Raw genomic sequence first — 6,970 nt, 5'->3', positions numbered from 1 at the left:
AAACTAGAGCTTAGAACCCCCTTACTATAGTTGATAGTATTTACCTTAGTATTAGTTTGCAAGTACTTTAAAGTACTCATGGCTGTGTCCCTGGCTATTCAAATGGCCAGACTATGAAGACGAGTACCAGAACCCGGAAGAAGGACAGCAGGACGTCTACGACAACTAGGATCACTCCTGACGTCAACAGTTGCCTGTGGAATAGATGGACTACTACTACGCTACTTTCGCTTCCGCTATGTGTTATGTAATGAATAAATAGAACTTCTATTATTGTAATGAGACTGGATCATGTGATCCTTTATTTGTAAGACGATTATGTGTTGTAATGAATGATGTGTTGTGATATCAATCTATTATGTCTCGCAAAAACAATATTCCTGGGATTGCGATGAATGGCATAATAGGCATCTGGACTTAAAAAGCCGGGTGTTGACAAGTTGGTATCAGAGCCATTGTTGACCTTAGGAGACCCTAGTTAGAATGGACGTCTGAAAAATGTTAGTTTCAAAACAAATGAAATGACTATTTAAGAAAACTTATTCTCCCTCTTATCATTGAGATCTTTTTCAAATAAGAAAGTTATGCTCTATTCTTCTTATACTGTTACCTAAAATTTTGACACACTTCTCTAACTTACTCATCATAATTCTTCACAGATGGAGTACAATTGGGAGTGCTATCAGCTTGGTCACGGAGGAGAACTGCGGTTCGAAAAGGATTTGAAGCAACTGGTTGAATATCTAGGACACCCGTATCCCGAATTCTTCGGAATACCCCTCAAAGCTCAGTTAGGAGAACCACCTCGGTGGGACGTTTCTACTGATCTACGAAGGAAGCTTGATGCCCCGGTATGGGAAACCATATGGTTTTCTGTAACGGGAAACACTTGGAAGGAAGGACTAGACAAAGCTATGCAAGAAGCAATGTTCCGTCTGTGTGGACAAAATGAGGACAAGATCAAGAACACTCGTTTCATCTACTACCCAAGACATGACTCCATGGGAAGACCGATGACCATGCCCCCACCACAACCAAAGATGAACCCCTATGAAGCACCTCAGGACTTCAGGCAGTACAAAACCCGCAGGGATTTGGACAACGCCCTTGCCTCTCGCCAAGCACCTCACCCGTGAAGAAGAAGAATCCACCCGGAAGAGTAGTATCACCCCAGCACTTAAGTAGGTGTGAGTTGTATCAGGATCCCCCTTGTATCGTAGAGCGATGAATGGTTCTTCAAACCAACGGTGTGTTAGATTTGTAATATGTGATGCTTGGTATGAATGAAAAAGTGTTGTTGGTTTTTACCCCCGCAACACTACTCAAGTTTTCAATATTATGAACTTTTTAAACCTTAACAAAACAAACCATAGAAATTTCCCTCTTATCTTATCATCTACATCAATGTTTAGATGGCCCCACCAACCCGCAACGCCACCCAGGATGCCATGATGCAACTGCTGCAGACAATGATGGCAGACCGAGAAGTCGAGAGAGCTGAACGCCAAGCCAACATTGCTGCACTGCAACAGCTCGCTCAGAACAACAACGGCCACGGAAACCACGATCACCCTGGATCGAAGCTGAAGAACTTTCAACACACCAACCCTCTGATGTTCAACAAGACTGAAGAGCCCCTTGATGCTGATGACTGGCTCCAGACCATGGAGAACAACCTCGAAGTTGCGGGAGTTGAAGCCGCAGAAAAAGTACTGTTTGCCACCCACTATCTGTCAGGACCGGCCAGAGCCTGGTGGACAAGTGCCCGTGCAATGAATGCGGGACAGATGATGACATGGGAAGACTTCAAGCTGAAGTTTAGCAAATACCACGTGCCCCAAGGACTGATCAAGAAGATGAGAGACGAGTTCCGTGAACTCAAACAAGGAAGAATGTCCGTGGTGGAATACCGCGACAGGTTTCTCACTCTGTCAAGGTACGCCCCGGATGAGACCGACACCAATGAGAAGAGAAAGGAAAGATTTCTGAACGGACTGCACGACGAGATGCAAACTGTGTTAGTGAACATTCCGTTCGCTGACTTGGAAGCCCTCGTGGACTCAGCCATACAGATGGAAGGAAAGCTGCATCAGGCCAATGAGAACCGCAAGCGCCGAATGATGAACCAGAATGGACCCCACCATACCCAGAAGTACCGCAACAACTCCTCTGGAGGATTCAACCCAAGATACAACAAGCCCCCTGCTCAGAATTATCGCCCCAACAACACCAACAACAACGGAGGACCCCCGAAGCCCGGAGGCAACAACAACAACAACCACAACAACACCAACCACCCCAACAACAGCAACAACAATGGAAACAACAACAATACCAATACTGCCCCAAGGACTGGAAGCAATGCTACCCCCGTCTTTCCCAAAGACAAGTCCACCGTCAACTGCTACGAATGTGGAGTTGTGGGTCACTTCTCCAATGAGTGCCCCAAAAAGCTTGCCAGGATTGCCGCCAATACCGCTGCACCTGCTCAGCAACAGCGCCGCTTTACCGGTAAAAGGAACCAGAACAACAACAACGGCCGCCTCTACCACATGACTGCCACTGAAGCTCAGGAAGCACCCCAGACCATGCCAAGTATGTCTTCCTGTTAATAAAATGCTCAATCTCTCTTAGGAACCTAACTTTTCTTAAAATCTCGGGACGAGATTTGTTTAAGGGGGAAGAGTTTGTAACATCCCAAGATTTTTTTAAAATAAAACAAATGAATTTCACTGGTTCCAAATTTTGGAACCAACAAAAACTTTTATTAAATTAAATAGGATACATAGTGATCTTGCTTAATTCTTGTGCTATTGCTATGATTGCTTGTTATTAGTAATTGAAGTGATCTTAAACCCTAAACCTCAACCCTCTTTTCACCATCCTAGCTAAAATAAAATAAAAGGAAATAAAATAAGAAAAAGGCATATGTGCCTATGGCTATAATTATAAATCTTTACCCTAGACCTTTCCACTTTGTTTAGAGGTTTGGAAAACCATCATACACCCTACCTAGCACTTATCAAACCAAATCCAAGTGGTTTCCAAAGAAAATAAAAAGAAACTAAAAATGCCATAGAGGCATATGAGAGTAAAATGCAAATTTGTGAATTTGAGAAGATTGACCCTAGGACTTGTTGTGAATGGTTGGATTACTTCCATATACCATTTCAACACTCAACAACACCAATTGGGTCAAGCCAAGTCAAATTTAAAATCAAATGCAACATATGCATAGAGGCATATGTGACACATAGCCATAATCCCCAATTTTTGCCCTATGACTTTAAACCTTGACCAAATGATGGGAAACCATCCCTCAACCTAATATAATACTAAATTGACCCTAACCCATGCCCAAGTAAAGCAAGGGGAACAATTTACAAGTTTAATGAAATATGACACATCACCTCTTATGTGTTATGGCCATTTTTGCAAATCTTTGAACAAGACCATTTGAATTGGTTTCAATGGTTTGAAAATGTTTCTAAACTAATAAGAATCACATTAGAGTCAACCAAAGTCAAATCAAATGAAGAGAAACCAAATAGTGAGAAAATTCCATATTTCACTCACATACACTTTGGCCCATTTTGCAAATCTTCAACCAAGGCCACCAATGCTTGATCTATTGCTTGTAGAATACTTATATATGATAAACACCCACAATTGCATCAAAGAAACAAGAATCAAATCAAAGGAAATCTCAAAACCATCTCACATGTGATGATGGTCATTTTGGTGATTTTTAACATGATCCCCTCTTTACCCCTCTGGCTTTGACTTTTCTTCAACCAAACTTGGTCAACTATGACCATGTCAAGGTCAACAACTTCCATGTTGACCATCTCTGCTGAAGTTGACCAGGTTGACTAGAATAAGATGGACAAGTGAGGACTTTGAAATAAAGAGAAGATGATCCACTTTTTGAAACTTTGCAAATCTTCACCAAAATGAACACCACCACCACCATTCCAACCCTTTATTTATATGTTTGAGCTCCACCAAAAAGAAATCCAAAATTCGACCAAAATGTTCTTGCGGCCATTTCCTCGAACACCTGGCAGGCAACATTTGGAAATGGTGAGACATGCTATTACACACCAGTTTTTCAACTAAACCCTGCATGATCAGATCTGATCATTACTCCCCCTTGTCCCCTGCATCTTTCCCAGTACTTGCTTGGATGATTAAAGCCTGTGGAGAGCAAAAACTGACCATGCCGTGCACCATGCTCACCCACATACACTCATCCTCTCTACCCCTTCCCTATCCCTCTCACCATGTCAAATAGGTAGCCTACCCTCCCCTGAGCACGCCAGTACCCTTCCTAGCTCCCAGCTTGCACGACATTGGCCGCACAACGCACGCCCAGACACGCCAGAATCATGCCATGCCACGCGGTGAGCGCGCACCGGCACGTTCTGGACGCGCCAGAGCACGCGCGTGTGCCATCACCCTCGTCCTCCCCTGCAGCCCTACTCCTGCATCAAGCGTCGCCCCCATCTCCTCTACCCCGTAGACATCCTCGCTAGCTCGCCCAAGCCTTGTCACCGTCGCAATGATCCGAGACCTGCCACGCCCGTACTGCCAGCACTCGATCGTCGCCAGCCCGCCTCAGACCCCCTTTTGCCATCCCTTCACGCTCACTAGCCTCGCCTAGTCATCGCCTACCTCGCGCGACCCCTACCTTGCCCCCTTCACCGCTCCAGACGGCCGCGCCATGGACGACCTCCACGGACACCCACCGCACCCGAGCCAGCTATAAATAGGAGCGACCCCTTGATGAATTCTCCACAGCAAAGTTTCTCCCCTCCTCTTCCTTGAGCTCCCCAACCATCTCCCCTCCTCGATTAGCCACTAGCCCACCGCAATTTGACGCTCAGCGCCGCCGGAGTCCGCAGACCATCGCCATCGATCCGCGCCTCCCCGAGCTCCGCCACTGTACCAGGGACCTCTTCACCCTCGCCAACGACGCCTCGCACCTCGCCCTCGACCGCCGGTGACCTACAGCGCCCTCCGACCCCCTACCTCTGCCGCCCGCACGCCCTCCTCTCGCCGGAGAAGAAGACAAGCCACGACCGTGCGATCCTCTCCTGATCCGACGGTCATCATCGCCAGGTACCGATTCGGTGAATTAAGCCACTGACGCGTGGGACCCCATGTCAGGTGGCCCGCGGCGTGGTCAGCGCTAGTTGGGCCGGCCCAGTCTGTTTAGTCTGTTTAGCCCGTTTACTTTCCCGCCTAAAGCCCAGAATTCAAATTCGTTTAATTCTTTTGTGATTTAAATTCAAAACTGGTCTGTCCTATAAATTGAGTAGTTCAAATTATACAAACTCAAAATTAGCAAATCCAAATGTTCTGGAAAGCTTATGATTTGCCCTAACTAACCCCACTGGATTCAACCTCATATGTGGTGTAGATTTTGAATAGCAAAAATGACAAAACAGAGACTTTTCAGTATTCAAATAAATCTTAAAAATCAACCACTTTGAATTTTGAAGTGAATCCAATTGCAATAATTCACATTTAACAAACCCTAATTTACTATGTAAAAATATGATATATGTTCTGTACATGATCATGGGCTAGAATCAAAATATTGGCTATGTAGTCAATACTAGCCCATTTAAACCATATCCAAATTTTTGAATTTAAATCTATGAGGTGTAGCACCTCATTTAAATCATTCTCACAAGTGATATGAAGTAATGTGTTGACCTTTAAATGCTTAGGCTCATACTTGCTCACTTGTAGAATTTAAATCAACATAGTATTTAAATTGCATTAGTTATTTAAATCACATGAGATGATGAATATCATTTAAACCACTTTTCTCAAATACTAAGTGTGAAGTGTTGACCTTGGTCAACATGGGATCATCCCTGGTTATTTGATAATATTGAATCACCTCAATAATAGTTTTTCCTAAATTAGTTACAACTATGTGTTAAATCATATGAGAGGTATTCCTCTCACTTAAATCTTGTTCTCAAGTAATTCAACATGAGGTAGTGACCATGGTCTATATAATCTCATATTGAGTTATTTGGTGATATTAAATCACTATCATGTTAGTATTAAATTGCATGAGGTATGGAACCTCATTTAAATCATTTTTCTCAAAGGATAAGTATGAAGAGGTTGACTTTGGTCAACCTAGGTCATATATTATTCATAAGAGAAATTAAATCTTAAGAAGAATTCAATGAGAGGAAATTGTTTCTCCAAACCAAAGAGAAACCTTAATTTAAATTTTCAATGAGAGGAAATTATTTCTCCTAATATTAAATAAGGAAACCCTAGAATAATTACTGGATAAATGTTAAGTAATGATGCTAGATCAATTGTGTGAGCCATTAAGGCTAATTAAGACTACTTAAGTGTTGTTTGGTGATTGTATCCTCGTATTCGTTTATAGACGCTAGTACCGGAGACTATCAAGAGGAAGAGGTCTTCTACCAAGAGGAAGAGCAAGAAAACTTTGATCACATCACCAATCAAGGCAAGCTATATTAATGCAAGCTATTACCAATGCAAGCTAGACTAATGCAAACCATTTTGGGTTGCAAGTTTATATTTTTGCAAAGTGCAAAGCTCTACAAGAGCAAGGCACCATTACATTTTACTTTATGAACCTATCCCAAGTTTTTACTTTACAAGCTTTACTTGATTTTATTTATCAAAGTTACTCCTTGGATTATGATCCACTTGGTTGAATTATAGAGTAGTACAAGAGCATCACACTTAGCCTAGCAAGCTCCAAGATACTTAGCACCCCTCATAACTAGTTGCTAGTGCTCAAGATTAAAAGTGACTACTCTAGTTGGGAACTTGTGAATTGAAATGACTTTGAAAACCTTGGAATGATGAGTCATTCTATTGAAAGATTTTGAAGGTGAATATGACTGGTGAATAACTTGGTGAATTTTACAAAACTGATGGTTGGGTTCGGATGCGATACCGTTCC

The sequence above is a fragment of the Lolium perenne genome, chromosome 7 (assembly GCF_019359855.2).
Source record: "Lolium perenne isolate Kyuss_39 chromosome 7, Kyuss_2.0, whole genome shotgun sequence".
Lineage (NCBI taxonomy): Eukaryota > Viridiplantae > Streptophyta > Magnoliopsida > Poales > Poaceae > Lolium > Lolium perenne.
Note: the sequence above shows the minus strand (reverse complement) of the source record.